Source organism: Nothobranchius furzeri, chromosome 5 (genome assembly GCF_043380555.1).
Source record: "Nothobranchius furzeri strain GRZ-AD chromosome 5, NfurGRZ-RIMD1, whole genome shotgun sequence".
Classification (NCBI taxonomy): domain Eukaryota; kingdom Metazoa; phylum Chordata; class Actinopteri; order Cyprinodontiformes; family Nothobranchiidae; genus Nothobranchius; species Nothobranchius furzeri.
Genome location: NC_091745.1, coordinates 66,573,852 through 66,589,342, shown reverse-complemented (window position 1 = coordinate 66,589,342; position 15,491 = coordinate 66,573,852). Strand labels below are relative to the sequence as shown.

The window sequence follows — 15,491 nt, the reverse complement described above, 5'->3', positions numbered from 1 at the left end:
TGTCATCTTGAACCACAGAAACACATTACAGCACAGACTGGGACGTGACAGAAAATTGTCCCGACGCACTCAGAAGTAATGATCGAACACACTGTGGGGTGGTGATAGTCAGAGAAATGTTCAGTTAAATGACCAACAGGATAACTTCTAGACAAATTGGGTTTGTGGCTTTTTAAAATTCCTCAACTAATGGTGTCAATTTGGACTTCTCTCTTTTTATGTCAGGACAAAAATTCTTTAGCCCATTGGTGCCCAAACTGTGGGCCGTGAACCATTCATTATTGGAAAGAATTGTGTCCCTCCACTCGAGGCTGGTGATACAGAGACACCCTTTTTTTATTTCAAGATTGTCATTAATGTGATGTTTTTAAAGAGAGTGTATATTTACCCGTAATCTCTGGAATTATCTATTAAAATGTTGAAAATGAATTATGTCCAGTCGATAAAAATATTGGCAGCTTTGTACCAACTAACCATAAAAATCAGGTCTAAAGTACAAAGGAAGCAGGTCTAGCATCTTTGGGGGACACCAAATTGGATGACACGTTTCTATGGAGCTAGGATTGGGACAATGTTACATGTAACTTGTACCAAGTTTTGTAACTGTATCTTTCATTTTGTAACATGTAACTTTCAGTACGAAACATCAAACTTTAATTTTGTAACTTACAGAAAAAAATCCATGTAAAGGTTTCAAATCCCAACTCTCAAAACACACATCTCAGTCTACTGTTACAAAACTTGAATCTACGTGCACAAAACATTTTGTCCCAATTCTAGCTTTCTTCCCAAAGAACCAATGACAGGCTTTGTCTCATCAGCCAATCATGTGTCACAGATTTGAAATCCTGCTCAAAATCCAAATGTAAGTTCTTTATTTATATCAGTTTATATTTTCTAAAAATTACTGCCACCTTCTGATAAAGAGTGAGAATGTTAGCACATTTGGTTGCGAACAGTAAAGCAGACCTCTGCCCTCTTGCCATGATTTGACAAAAGTTCAAGACTCATGATTGGCTTTTCATGTTTCATGTTACAAAATAAAAGTTGTGTTATAAAACATGTTACAAGTTACAAAACTTGGTAAAAGTTACATGTAATATTTTCCCAATCCTAGTTCCATATATTTCCTTCTGGCCGGCTCACGGTCCTGTGCCTGTCGATGACGTCACACTAGGTGATTGGCTGATTGTACAACTTACGGAGATCAGGTAGCCACTTTTAAAAGCATTTAAGCAGTAAGAAACACTAAGAACAGAGTCAAAAAAGAGACACAATGTATTTTGTCCAAGTGGTGTTGCCGTAGTGTTATGTCATGGAAAGGCGCAGGACCCCGAGCAGATCCAGAAACTACAGCGCCAGAAAACTACAATCAGCATTGCATTCTCTCAATGGAATTAACTGAAGGACCATCAAAGCAGGTGTGACAGACCTGTCGGTAGCAAGATGGCGCCTGTGCTTGGCTTAGCCGCGGTCACCGGCCACTTTTTCAAACTTTTCTCCACTAACCTCCTCGTTTCCACCTTGCTCCTGTTTGCGATCCTCCTCAGTAGTGCCCCTGCTACCATCTCCTATGATCGCCAGACTCTTTTATCGTTTCATTCATTCACAATCGCCCAAGATGCACTGAGGACGTACCTCCTCGTTTGTTTACCCGAGTGGCGTGCTGGCCCGGAGCCAAATGATTCCTACCAAGACGCCTCCAGTGATGTTTATCCGGTCCCAGGAAAACGTTGGAGGAAAAGAGGTAAACGAGCAGGAATCCAGGTGAGAATAAGACTTTTCTTAAAGCGTGGTTTATCTGGTAAACATCGGCATGATCTTCTAGCTTCTTGTCCTTTGTTTGGCGACTTGAGTGCCAGTTCCGCATTCCCGCCAGGCCGCGTTGCAGCGCGGTTTCTCCGTCCAAGTTTTTTAAGGTGGGTTTATCCTCATTCTTCAGTGGCTTCTCCTCCTGTTCCCTCCATAAGTGGTTTTTATAAACACCGTGGATCTAACCCTGCTAATTTACATCCACTAACTCCAGCTGTTTCTGTAGTTTCTGATTCCTCCACCTCACTCAGCATGGCTCTATTAAACACCCGCTCTGTTAACAATAAGACCTTCCTGCTTCACAATCTAACTCTCTCTAAAAACCTGGATTTTCTGTTTCTGACTGAAGTTTGGCAGCAAACATCTGATTATTCTGGTCTGACTGAACTCTGTCTGAGTGGTTATTCTTTTCTTAGCCAGCCCCGGGGTTCTGGTCGTGGGGGAGGCTTAGCTGTTGTTTTCAGAGACCATCTTCCATGTAGCTCTACAACCTCTGGTCACTTTGCTTCCTTTGAACTGCAGCTGATTAAAGTCGGGCGTAAGGACCCGTTCTACTGTGCTGTGGTTTATCGTCCACCTGGTCCAAACAGTTCTTTCCTTCAGGAGTTTAGTGACTTTCTATCCTCCACTGTGAAGCTGTCCAGACTGGTGATTGTTGGTGACTTTAACATCCACGTTGATGATCCCTCTGATCACTTTGCCATGAATTTCTCCAGCCTTATGGACTCCTTCAGCGTTACCCAGCATGTTTCTGGCCCCACACACACACCAGGGGGCACACTCTGGACCTTGTTTTTATCCTGAGTCTAAATGCTGACAGTGTTTGTCCTGAGGATGTTTATATTTCTGATCACCATTGCATTTTCTTTAACTTGCCAGTTTCTGCGTCCCCACCTCCTGGTCGCCGTATGGTTAGTTCTCGTTTTCTTAATGAGAGCACAGATAGCAGTTTTTCTGCTGCTTTTGATCCACCCTGTTCTTCTGATAACGACCCAGATTCCTTAACTTCTCAGTTTAATGAGCACTGCCTCTCCATTCAGGACAACATCTGTCCTGTCAGAACCAGATCAGTTCCTGCAGTGAACCCTACTCCCTGGTTTAATGACAGCCTTCGCAGCCTAAAGCGCCAATGCAGAAAAATTGAGCGCTTGTGGAAGAAAACCCATCTCCACGTCCATCTGCTGCACCTAAAGGATCTTCTGACATCCTTTAACTCTGCAGTCAGACGATAGGGGTGCCTATTTTTCCAACCTGGTGTCCCAGAGCAAAGGGAACCCCAAGGTGCCGTTTAACACCATCAGGGACATCGTCTCTCCTGCCTCTCCTACAGCCTCCATCCACTCTGTTGCAGACTGTGAGAACTTTCTGTCTTTCTTTGTGGACAAAGTCAATAAGGTTAGATCTAGCATCTCTCCTTCAGCCTTATCGCTGCCTCTCTCGACTCCAACCAGGCCCGTCATCCTGGATTGCTTTGCTCCTGTTTCTTTGCCTGAGTTAACCAAACTAGTTACCGTATTTTCTGGACTATAAGCTGCTACTTTTTTCCCCATGCTTTGAACCATGTGGCTTATAATGAGGTGTGGCTTTACTGAAGATTTTCCTTCAACTGCCAGGGGGCGCTTTAGCAGAAAGTGAAACAGGTGGAAGTCAAAAGTGGAAATCGAAGAAAGTGCTCATTTTAATTTAGCACATGCAAGCAGCCGGCACGACGAAGACTTTGTTTCAAATCCATACCCTCTCATTATGGTAACTACATGCATGAGTTCATATGTTGCCACATTTAAGTTGAAGGCCATCGATCTGGCAGTAAAGGAGGGAAACAGTGCTGCCGCACGTAAGCTTGGCATGAATGAATCCATGGTTCGGCGCTGGAGACGGCAGCAGGAAGAACTCATTCAAGCCAGCTTCACCCGGTATGATGACAGCAACACAGACAGTGACACTGACATCGCCACAGAAAAGGTATGTGACGAAGCTCTTCTGAGGCTGTTCGACTCTGACACTGAAGAAGAGGACTTTAATTGCTTTAGTGCGCTAGAGGAAGATGAGAGCGAATTACTTTTTTCTGGTAGGCTGGTAAGTGTGTTTTATTTACTAACCAGGCATGTTTTGTGTGCAGTTTTCATTTTCTAATCATCCGGGGCTTATTAATGCTGTGTCAGCGCTGTTCTTTTCTTCTAAACATGCACGCAAATTACCGGTAATAATGTGTCAGTCCTGTTTTTATTTTATAACTATCCAGAAATATGAATGCTATCAGTGCTGTTTTCTTTTCTAAACATGCAGGCACGTTCACCCGTGTTTAAAATTCGTTTTGTTGAATTAAAACAACAAAGAAAAACGTCCGTGTAGCGTCTTTCTGCCTAATTATGTTATGTTATGGCCATACATGCGCTGTGCGCTGGAGACCTGCATGTGGCTGCTGTGCCGCGGCTTGTATTTGACTGCGGCGTGTGTGTGTAGAAAACCTTTTTTTTGTTGTTGTTGTTGTGGCTTATAATGAGGTGCGCTCTATAGTCCGGAAATTACGGTAACTCTATGAAGACCTCTGCATGCCCCCTCGACATCTTACCCTCATCTTTGTTTAAAAGTGCTTTTCAGTCCATCTGTCCCAGTGTGCTCTCTATAATTAATGCTTCTCTGGTCTCTGGTCAGGCTCCTGCTTACTTTAAGAACGCTGTAATCCACCTGCTTCTTAAAAAACCGAGTCTCGACGCCGCTCTCCATAGCAGCTTCAGACCCATCTCTAAACTTCCGTTCATCTCCAAGATCTTGAAAAAGGTTGTGGCGAAACAGCTTACAGCTGCTCTTGATGAACATAACATCTATGATAGCTTCCAATCAGGTTTTCGTAGACTGTGAGAACTTTCCAGGAATCTTGGTGTGACCTTTGACCCAGCTCTCACCCTGGATTCTCATGTCAGTTCTCTTGTCCGCTCTTCCTTCTTCCATCTCAGGAACATTGCAAAGCTGAGCCCCGTTCTGTCCCGCTCTGAACTCGAGACTGTTCTCCACACCTTCATCTCCTCACGCTTAGACTGCTGCAACTCTCTTTTCACGTGTCTGAGCAGAACCTCCCTGAACCGTCTACAGGTGGTTCAGAATGCCTGTGCTCAGCTTCTGACCAAGTCCTCCAAACACATCCACATCACCCCGCTTCTCCTCCAGCTTCATTGGCTGCCAGTCAACTTCAGGGTTCATTTCAAGATCCTGGTTCTGGTCTATAGGGCCTTACATGGACAAGCACCATCTTACATTGGTGATCTTCTTAGTCCCTGCACCCCCAGCAGGTCCCTGAGGTCCAATGATCAAAGCCTACTGGTTGTGCAGCGCACCAGGCTAAAGACCAAAGGTGACAGATCATTTGCTGCTGTGGCCCCCAGACTCTGGAACTCTCTCCCCCTGAGTCTGAGATCAGTGGACTCAGTGGTCTCCTTTAAAAAGCAGCTGAAAACTCACTTGTTCAAAGTGGCTTTTGTATGACCTTCTTCACCGCTTTCTCTTTATTCTGCTCTCCCCACCTATTCCACCTTTATTATTTTTTATATTTTTTGGTTTTGTGAAGCACCTCATGATTTTTATCTTGAGAGGCGCCATAGAAATGATATTTTCTTCTTCTTCTTCTTCTTCTTCTTCTTCTTCTTCAAAGCCTGAAGAGTCACACCGAGGTTGCATACTTTTAGCTCCACAGGTAACATTTACCGTAATGTTTTATTTTTTTAAACTAGCGACAGTCATGGCGACATGGTGTGAAACTACAGTGAAGTGTATGTATGTACTGCCCGCTAGCGCCAGAGCAATAGAAAGAGAGAGTTGCGACACGCTTTGAACTTGCAGACTCACGGCCACGTGGTTCATGGAGTTCTCAATAGTTCCTAACATCCCAGTGCTGTAAGTGAGTTTGAACGGCGTAGGTGGGACAAATCACAAAAATTGAATATTGTCACATTTCCCCTGGCGATTTTTGGTAATTATTGAATAATATTATATATTATATTCTAAATTATGTCCTAATTCCTTCCCAAAGTAGCCTATTTACCGTATGTATTTCCGAGAATTTGTAGGAAGACACACACCAGTAACTGTTACATTTAGACCACATACATTACTATAATATATTATAGAAATAAATTTGATGTAGTAATGCAACACACTGCTCTATTATCAGTATATTTAGTAACTGTAAGTCCTACAAGAAGCCCGAAACTGGAGTTGTAAAATCCATTTTAAAGTGGTTTATTGAAAGCTAGAATTCTGCTCCAGCTTAGCTTGAAGAAAATATGTAGCTGTTTATGCTTTGAATGATGATCTATTATGTTCAGTAGAATACATTTTAAAATCAGTATTTTATATTTTTATGTGAAGACAGTGCATGAATCTATAACCCAGTTTATCTGGCTGCTATAGCCTGACTAATAGCAACTAATTAAAAAGAAAATTCAATAAAACTGTATGGTCAAACACAGTGGATAAAAAAGTGTGCTAATTGTGAAAAAATGAATATCAAATTTTTACCAACATTATGTTTAGTCATTACATATGTGTAAATAAGCTGAATCATTAATTATGGGCAATGTACTCAAGACCTAATGAAACTCTTTTGAATAACTTTATTTTGATTATTATTAAAATCAAATTTGTCAGTGGGTTAAAATTTGCAATGGCAAATTTTAGGGTTGGATAAAAATTTAAAATGTAATTATACATCTCTATATTTTTGGTTTAGTTCAATATTTCTATATGTACAAAATAGTATTTTAATAATACATTTTTAGGTTGATCATCTTACCATGGTTGGCTGCGCTGCATATGGATGCAGCAATCGGTCTGAGAGAGGAATCAGAATTATGGCTTCCCCAAAGATGCAGAGAGAAGAAAATGGTTGGCGCAGGAGCAACCTCACCATGACCAGAGATCACAATAACAAAAAGTTGTGTGCAGTGAGTTTAATGTGCACTCTCAAACGTTTTCTATCAAGGCTCTACATGTTCTGCTCTCAACTGCACAAGGCTGCAATTAAACTGTTAAATGTGGCAGGAAATAAACTAATACACCACTCTACAGGCACATTTTGAGGAGGGACAGTTTACTAAGACTAAGCAAGGTGATGCTGTTCCAACCCAGTTTGTTCATCCCCCTGAACCAAGGAGGAGGAAGGATCCCACAGTGAGAAGTACAGCAGCACCACTGCATGTTGATCTACTGGCCAGTGACCACATATATTGTACTCGAGTAAACTGTGGTATGAATCTTTAGAAATATTAGACATTTGCATGTATTTCATTTAAAAATGATTCTTTATTCTAAGAGTGCCATTATAATTTCAGAGAATGAGGAAAGCAGCAGCAGCAGTGAGGCAAATGAGAAGAGGGAAAGTGAGAGGGGACATGAGATGGTATCAGGAGAGAGGGACATCCCAGGAAGCCATGAGGAGCCAGCGTCAGGGCCAGGAGGAGAAAGGAACAGGCTATGCAACCAGGGAACCCAGCTGGAAAACCTAAGGGAGGAAACAGAAAGTCAAAAAGGCATGAAAAACACAAGAGGCATTAAATGGAGTAAACAGACAATCAAAATGGCCGTACAGCTCTGTTTTTCAGTGGGTTCAACAGGCTGCAGGTTTCTTCAGGACACGAGTATCCCTCTGCCTGATGTTAGAACCCTGCACAGACAAATGCAGCCCATTAAGCTGGAACCAGGTGTGTTAGGAGAGGTTTCTGACATGCTCAGTTTGAAGGTTAAAAATCTGACAGAGATGGAAAGAGAGTGTGTGCTTACTGTGGATGAGATGGCAATCACTCCAGGCGTGCATCACTCCATCACAGACCCAACTGGGTTTTGCCACCACCGTTGTTCCTGGTCAGCTCTCAGCTCAGCCACTATGAAAACATGAAGATGGACACACAACACAGTTTAACCTTTAATGGTTACATAAGATTTTTGTTTTAGTTACTCTTTGTCATTTATTTATTGATAGTTATGTTATTGTTAATTCTTATTTCTTGTCATTCCTTACTTAATAACAAAATTGCAAATGCTAATATTATAAAGCAAGTGGAAATGAGCAGTTTTATGGAAAACATCTAATTTTTAAAAGTTATTGTGTTCGACTACTGTTCTTGAAATATATTAATTATATTCTTATTACTTGAGTCCACAAAATAGAACAACATATCTTCTTACGTTCGTAATCCTGTTTGTCTCATGCTTCAGCAGTTTGTTGCAGTCAGCGTTATTAACTGAAAAATATTAAATAATTACTTGTCTTCAAAATCACATTTTCTTTATTATTGGTCTCTCCATGTGTGCTTCCATTTCTGATGCATGTTCATGTTGATACAGCAACCAGCAACGTATTGTACAAAAAAAATCCCAAATAAAACTAATAATGTAAAAAGTTTATAACCTATTTCAAACTGTGGGGGATATTTTTAAAACGTAGAATCAAACAAACTGAAATAAACCCGTCTACAGCTCGTCAAGCTTGTCTAAACCCTCCTGCTCACAATCAACAAGCTGCACACAATTAGCTCATTAAAGGTTATCTAGCCAAAACAGGCAACATAAAATATCATCGTTGGCTTATTTGGTACGAAGCGGTTAGCTAACGCTTCACAAAGCAAAAAAAATGATGACATTTCATCAACTTATTTGTCTTTATTGATTTTGTTGTTGCCTTTAATTAGATTTCCTGGTAAATGGTCTGTATTTCTTCAGCATCTTCTAGAGTCTTAGAACCCCCAAGATGCTTTTCAAAACAGCAGCAACATTTACACGCTGGCGGTAGTGAGCGACATTGTTGCCACAGCAGCCTGGCGGTGCACTGACAGAGGGGAGGTTGCCAGCGGGCATGTGACAGCAGTGTCTGTCACCTCATGGACATGGTCTGCTGGTAGTGTTTTCTGTGTTCTGTCCAGGATGACTGGGTGATGTGCACACAATCAGTCTTCTGTTTATGAATGCATGTGTTAATTTTGTACTTCTATTTGAGTTACCAGTGACTTGGAGTTTCCCATGGAGTCTCACACCTGCAGCTCATCTCCTCAGGAAGCCTAATCGGCACTCCTGGGATCTACCAACTCCCAAGGGAGGGGAGATTTGTGTTTATGCTTGTGTTTAATTTAATGTAGATGTTTTCTGTTATGGATAGAAAGTTTGTAATTATGATTTAGTTATTTGAGTTACCTGAATTGATTAGAGTGGTTAGTGTGTGTGTGAGGATGTGTGTGTTGATTGCATGTTAATTGTTCCCCTCTTGTATGTGGAGTGGTCTGATCAGCCACTATTTAAGTTGAACCTGGTGTGTCTGAAATATCTTTTGTTTTTCTGGATAGAGTGTCTTGTGCTGTGATTAGGTTAAAGTTCCTTCAACTTTGAAGCAGCTCCAAACTAAAATGGAGTTTTGAGCCTCATGAGCAGTGCTTCTCTGGCTGGTTTGTGCAAGTCCCTGACAGGGCACTTAACTTCTTTTCCATTGTCGCTAGGGATGGGTACCGAATTCTGTACTTAAGGCACCGACCAAATTCTGTGGTATCTACCAATTAACATGACATATAACAATGGCTTGTTTCGGTACTTGTCCTACATTAGCGAGAATTTGCGAAACAGCGATTTTCCAAAATAGACAGCAGCGCATGTGCAAGAGCGCAATGTTGTCAGTCGCTGCTTGTAAACAAGCAAGCTGCATGGTAGAGCGTAAGCCTTTAGAGTTTGGGTCCACTTCCCTAAACGCCATTGGTTCCTGGATGATGACAACATCAACAACGATCTAAGTGAGCCATCATCGTCTTAATCTGCTCCAGCTGGTAAATAACGTTAGCTCGATATTTTTGCTTCCATTAACATTAACTAACGGTACGTTTGCTTTCTCCTCAGAAGTTGGAAATTCCGACTTCTGAATAGGAAAAATCAACTGCTTGAAAAAAGCAGCAAAAGAAATGAAGACACACAGAAAATGTAGTTCACAGCAAAAATGTTTGCTTCCATTTAATTTACAGTTCATAATAATACAAGGACTCACTCATCACACAGTTTGTCCACAGGGGGGAGGAGAGGAATAGGAGTATATGGACCTGGGTTTAGTTTGAAACTCCATAATATTAAAATACAAACAGTTGTATGGTATCAAAGTTTATTTAAGCCTCATTTGTAGTTTATAACACATGGTCTTCTCATTGTTATTTCAGAGGGCGTAGAAGAGGAATAGGAGTACATGGAGCTGGGTTTGTTTTTGCATCATTTAGAAACCGTTGTGGTTAAAGGTTTTTATATTGAAGAGTTTTGTAACACTGTGATGATAAAATACAAACAGTTGTATGCTATTTTTTGTTATATTTATCAAATTTGGTTGTAAATTGAGAAAAAATATTAATTAAAAAAGAAATTTAGTTAATCTTTAAACACTCAAAAGTATCAAAAATGGTACAGTTAAATACCAGTATCAAGGTACTGGCAATTTGTACCGTATCGAGTCAAATGTTAAATTTGCCCCCAAATCCAACACAAGCCTCCACTAAATGTAGCTAAAAAGCAGATATGTGAACACCGTTAAAAAAGACATGTTTTATGATTATGTACGTAGTAAAGTAATAAAACTTTCTCCAGCAAAAATGACAGGAGACCCAGATCTTGTTCTAGGAAACTAGAAAACGTTGGTTGACCTTTTTTTTGATGGCTGTTGAAAAACCCTTTTATGGGACCTTCAGACGACAAAAGAATTTGCATTTTTTAGCTTTAATAAAATGTATTTCTAATAAATATTCTTTGGCTTTGAATAAAAAAAATCCACTTTCACTGCTCAGGTGAATTTTTTAACAGATAAAAATAAAACTTTTGCTGAGAAGGTATTTTAAGAAGACCCTGTAACAGCTGATCAACGACGGTTCTATGAGAAAAGAGTCAAGTTTCCTTGGATTTACCCAATGAACATCCCATGAACCACACGAGTTCCTCCATGTTTCTCTTTTCCTGGCAGTGTGACACACACACACACACACACACACACACACACACACACACACTCTCTCTCACTCTCTCTCTCTCTCTCTCTCTCTCTCTCTGCGGTTCCCTCTGTCACTTGTGTTTCAGAAGTTGGAGGGCTGCATGTCCATTTTTTTCTTTTTAATGAGAGCAATAGCCTTTGAAGTTTGTAATGATTCAAAGGACACAGCCCCCCCCCCCCCCCCCCCCCCCCCCCCACACACACACACACACACACACACACACACTCACTCGAATGGCAGACTGAAAGTCTGCTGTCTATTGTGATGCCCTTTTATCTTCAGGTCTGTTGCAACATCCGGGCATAAAAACAGATGAAACGTCTCCCACTATCATTTTCACTTCATCCTCCTCATCTGATTATTTCACGGGATGTTTCCCTTTCTGTCCTTGTTTAAAATAAAGATGTAAAACACTGAAAACCCATTTTTAAATATTTTTTCTCATTATAATTGATCACTCTGTGTTTTTCATGCAGGCTGAACATGAAAAAAGTGTCCTACACATATCGGTCACTTAGAAAATCCCGACAGATCTACGTCACACTGTCACTTGGCATTCAAGGGAAGGCTGCTGTTGGTTTTAGAGTCCAGGAAACGGCAGAGAACATCTCGGCTAGTAGAAGCTAACCATTAGCATTAGCAGCTCCACCACATTGCAGAACTTCTTCAGACTTGAGTTATTTGTGGAGATAAAACACCAATGTTGCATAGCAAAGAACGCCAGTGTTGTATCATGTTGCTGTTAGCCAATCAGAGGACAGATGTCAAAATATCAGGAAAGAAGACTGCAAATCCTGTCATCTGAAGCTACTTTCTCCTCCAGCTGAATTCTCCATGCTGAAAGGCTGAAACGAGTGCTTCTGGGCTTTCTCCCCCAGAGTACGACTTACAAGGCATTCATTTCTACTAGAGACCACTGCAAATGTATTCACTGAATGAGTGTTCAACACCTTTAATGATAATTAACATGAACACGTTCTGCAAGTGTTTCGAGTTAGAATATAATTCCAATGTGATGAATATTGTTGGATTTTTCATCCAAATATTTAGGACATTTTCATAAATAAAACTTCCAAAGGACTCAGAATTCGTGTCCTCTTCTTTGTTTGCTTCCACCTGGCTTCACCGGTCAGTTACAGCTGTTTTCCCAGCATGTTGTGACTTTTACCGAACATCTCCTTGTAAAAGAACCAATCACTTAGCTCAGTTCCTTTGGTGTGCACCTTTGGTTCACCGTTAGGATGAACTCTTAAAAGGTTTTTTCTAATATTTACATCTTTGTCATGTGGTGCCAGACTAAACAGCAGCCACACACCAAAAGGACACTAAATAAAGGATATGAGGGTATCCAAAGGCTGGAAACTGACATGCAGCCGTTCAAATGTGAATGATTGCAAAGCATGTTCATAGAAATCTAAAAAGACAAAACACACACTCATATAAGGGTGTCGGGTCAGAGCGGTCTGAGAAAACAAAAGACACACTTTTCCCTGGAAATGCTATCATCTGTTTACACACACACACAAACACACACACACATGCACGCACACACACATGAACCTGTTATTAACCCTGCCACCCTCTAATAGGCAGGTGGTGAAGAGACCGAGACGGACGGAGAAGCAGAGAGTGCGACGGGAGGAGGTGGCTGATGGGGGCAGGAGAGCTTTTACACTTTGATCTCTGCCTCTCCAACACACACACACACACACACACACACACACACACACACACACACACACACACACACACACGCACACACACACACCATTAATAAGCAGTGTGTTGCTTTCCGCTCATAGCCTTGGGGTCAGGACATCAAGTTTTTTACCTGTGTGTGTGTGTGTGTGTGTGTGTGTGTGTGTGTGTGTGTGTGTGGCTCCTGTCTGTCTGGTATTGTTTGTAACAAACTGGACGAGTAAAACTGACATTGGAACCAGTTTTCTTTTTCCAGTTGCGTTAGATGTACAAAGATGAAGTCATTCGTGTAAAAATAACTACAGTTGGTTTACTAAGAGAATACAAAAGGTAAATAAGAAAATGCAAGTAATGAACTTGTGTTTTCAGATGCTGTTGTATCTGATTTATAACTGATGGTTCATGACCATAAACACAAATCTGATGTGTTTTATACACGAAGACCAAATATTCCAAAACTAAGTTTTGTGCTAAAAACAATGTTTTTAGTATTCTTCACACACTTTCAAGTCCATTTATTAAATTTTTCTAATCATTTCCCAAATGTTTCTCTTTACACCTGTAAAAGACACGTTGACAGTGATAAAAAAAAGACTCAAATTATGAACCTGAAATTTTTTCTTCAGATTTTAAAAAAACCTTCATTTGAATGACAAATTTTAAAAATACAATTGATTTTGATGAATTCAAGACACGTTAACTTAATTTAGGACTTTTATGAATTTTGTTGTTATCTACATGGAAAATGTTCTGTACAGTTAAAACTTTTATGATAATGAAACATATCAATAATTTTGTGATGATTTTTGGGATTATAATTGATGTTTGTTGCATTTTCAGTAAGTAAACTGGTCCTGGACGATAAATATTTTCTTATTTCAGTAATAAAAATTTCAACCTTTTCCTGTCTATTTGCACTTTAAAAAAAATCCAAATTTACTTTTAGTTGAAGTGATATTGCACCTTTAATTTTCACATCATATTCTGACCTAAAAGGCAAGCATTATGGGTAAATGGCCTGTATTTGTATAGTGTTCTACAACCCCCCAAGGCACTTCACAACACAATCAGTCATTTACACACACATTCACACAGTGGTTGGCGTGAGCTAAAATGTGGCCACAGCTGCCCCGGGGTGCACTGACAGAGGCGAGGCCTGCTGAACTCTGGCTCCACCAGTCCTTCTGACCACCACCAGCAGGCAAGACAGGTTAAGTGTTTTCCCCAAAGACAACAGCAATCTCTGGTTGGAGCTGGAATCGAACCTGCAACCTTCCGATTACTGGACTACCCACGCTATCTCCTGAGCTACTGCTACCAGGATTTGATGTCGTAAAACAATATTTTAAGCGACAGTTTTATGATGGGGTAAATAACTGGTTTCCGATCAGGTGAGTTTAATCTCCATGACGATCTGACTCCACCCCGCTCACCTGTCTGAAGTCAAACCCTTATTTCTGCTGTAGACACCTGGACGTTTCATCTCTGGTGGTGACACTGAGCGATGATGGTCAGACTCCAGAGACAAACAGTTTTCATCAAATTGGGCAGGATTTGCAGTAAAATGATCATCCTGAAACGCATCTAACACACATCTTTCCCTCCGTGTTCCTGTAACAGTATAAAACACATTGGGGACCGTCAAACGTGTGACACAACCATTGTAGATGTAAACTGTCTGCAGGAAGAGATTCTGGCTGTTGTGGTTTCAAAAAGAGAAAAAAAGATGACTGAGGCTCCACATGTGTGGGATCCAGGAAGAGTCGGCCGGCGTCTTTCTGCTGAGTCACCCCGTCGTCCTCCACACATGTTCAACTGTCTGTGACTGATACAACCTGGTCGTTAATACGAGGTCTGGTGGTGTTTAGGGTACAGACATGACTGAAGAAACGCAGAGTCAAGCTGCAAAACTCTATGTTTTATTTTATTGTTATTACTCAGACATCTAAATTTTTTACAATTACACCAAACAACAGTTTTTTCATAGTGCATTTAGGAGAAGGAAGGAAGTGATTAAATGAATGTCTGAGAGCAAAAAGATCCTGGAGACTTATCTGATCACAACAGTCTCCTGCTTGGACTGGACTAAAGTAAAACAAGCTCATCTAAAGCACATAAAGTGACATTTATGCAAATATATTCATCTATCCATTTTTGGCCCCTTATTAGTTGCGGGGGCAGTAGCCTAAAGCACATGTGTCAGACACGAGGCCATTTTTACGTGGCCCGCGAGATAAATATCAAAAATATATTAAAACTGACCCGCTAGCCGATTTTACCGCGAAGACTACAACTCCCATGATGCTTTGAAGCATTAGCACGGAGCCGAAGCACCCCCTCCTTTGTGTTTTTTCCAGCATCTGCTGCCGGTGTCTGCAGCTCCGCTGTCTCGGACAAACTAAACACTCCTCTCACTCAGTGACGAGTTCACTCAGCTATTTTCCAACTTTGAAGCCCAGAAACGCTGATTTTCACCGCTCAGCAATGTGTTCACGACTGAAAGAGAAAGTTTCCCAACTAACTTCCAGACAGAGCTGATATAACTCCAGCGGACAGCAACACGCTCGAATCAGCATGACTCTGTGGCTGCTGTAGTTTTTATTTTTCCTCCCCGACACACAACAACGTGGTCAAGCTGCTCATATATGTTCAGCAGCACAAACCTATGGGAGCACCTGTTGTCATCTAATGTTGTCATTATTATTATGATGAAGATGAACAAAACAACAAGAGTCTCCTCCTCAGCTCAGAGCTCAACCCCATGATGCAGGTATCTGGCTGGAACAGGTGAGCATCACGGTAAATCAGTGGAGCAAACTGAGCTTTAAACATTTTGGTTTTATGCTCTTTTTCTGCTCCAAAACATGAAAGTTAACAGGTGAGATGTTGCATTTTCATTTAAGATAAAATTATATTTTTATTTTGTTGTTGGCCCGTGAGAAAAGATTTAACCCACAGTAAACAGGAAGTGGAAAGGCTGCA

At 41.0% G+C, this 15,491-nt stretch overlaps 1 long non-coding RNA gene across 1 annotated transcript; it reads right to left on the bottom strand.

Annotated features, from left to right (window-relative positions):
• Positions 1-6,525: 6,525 nt before the first annotated feature.
• Positions 6,526-9,771, bottom strand: LOC139070143 (uncharacterized). The gene is made up of 3 exons (XR_011520782.1): positions 7,588-9,771; positions 7,395-7,471; positions 6,526-7,309 (listed from the first exon to the last, which is right to left on the bottom strand). It is a non-coding gene; the product is annotated as an uncharacterized lncRNA (long non-coding RNA).
• Positions 9,772-15,491: the final 5,720 nt, after the last annotated feature.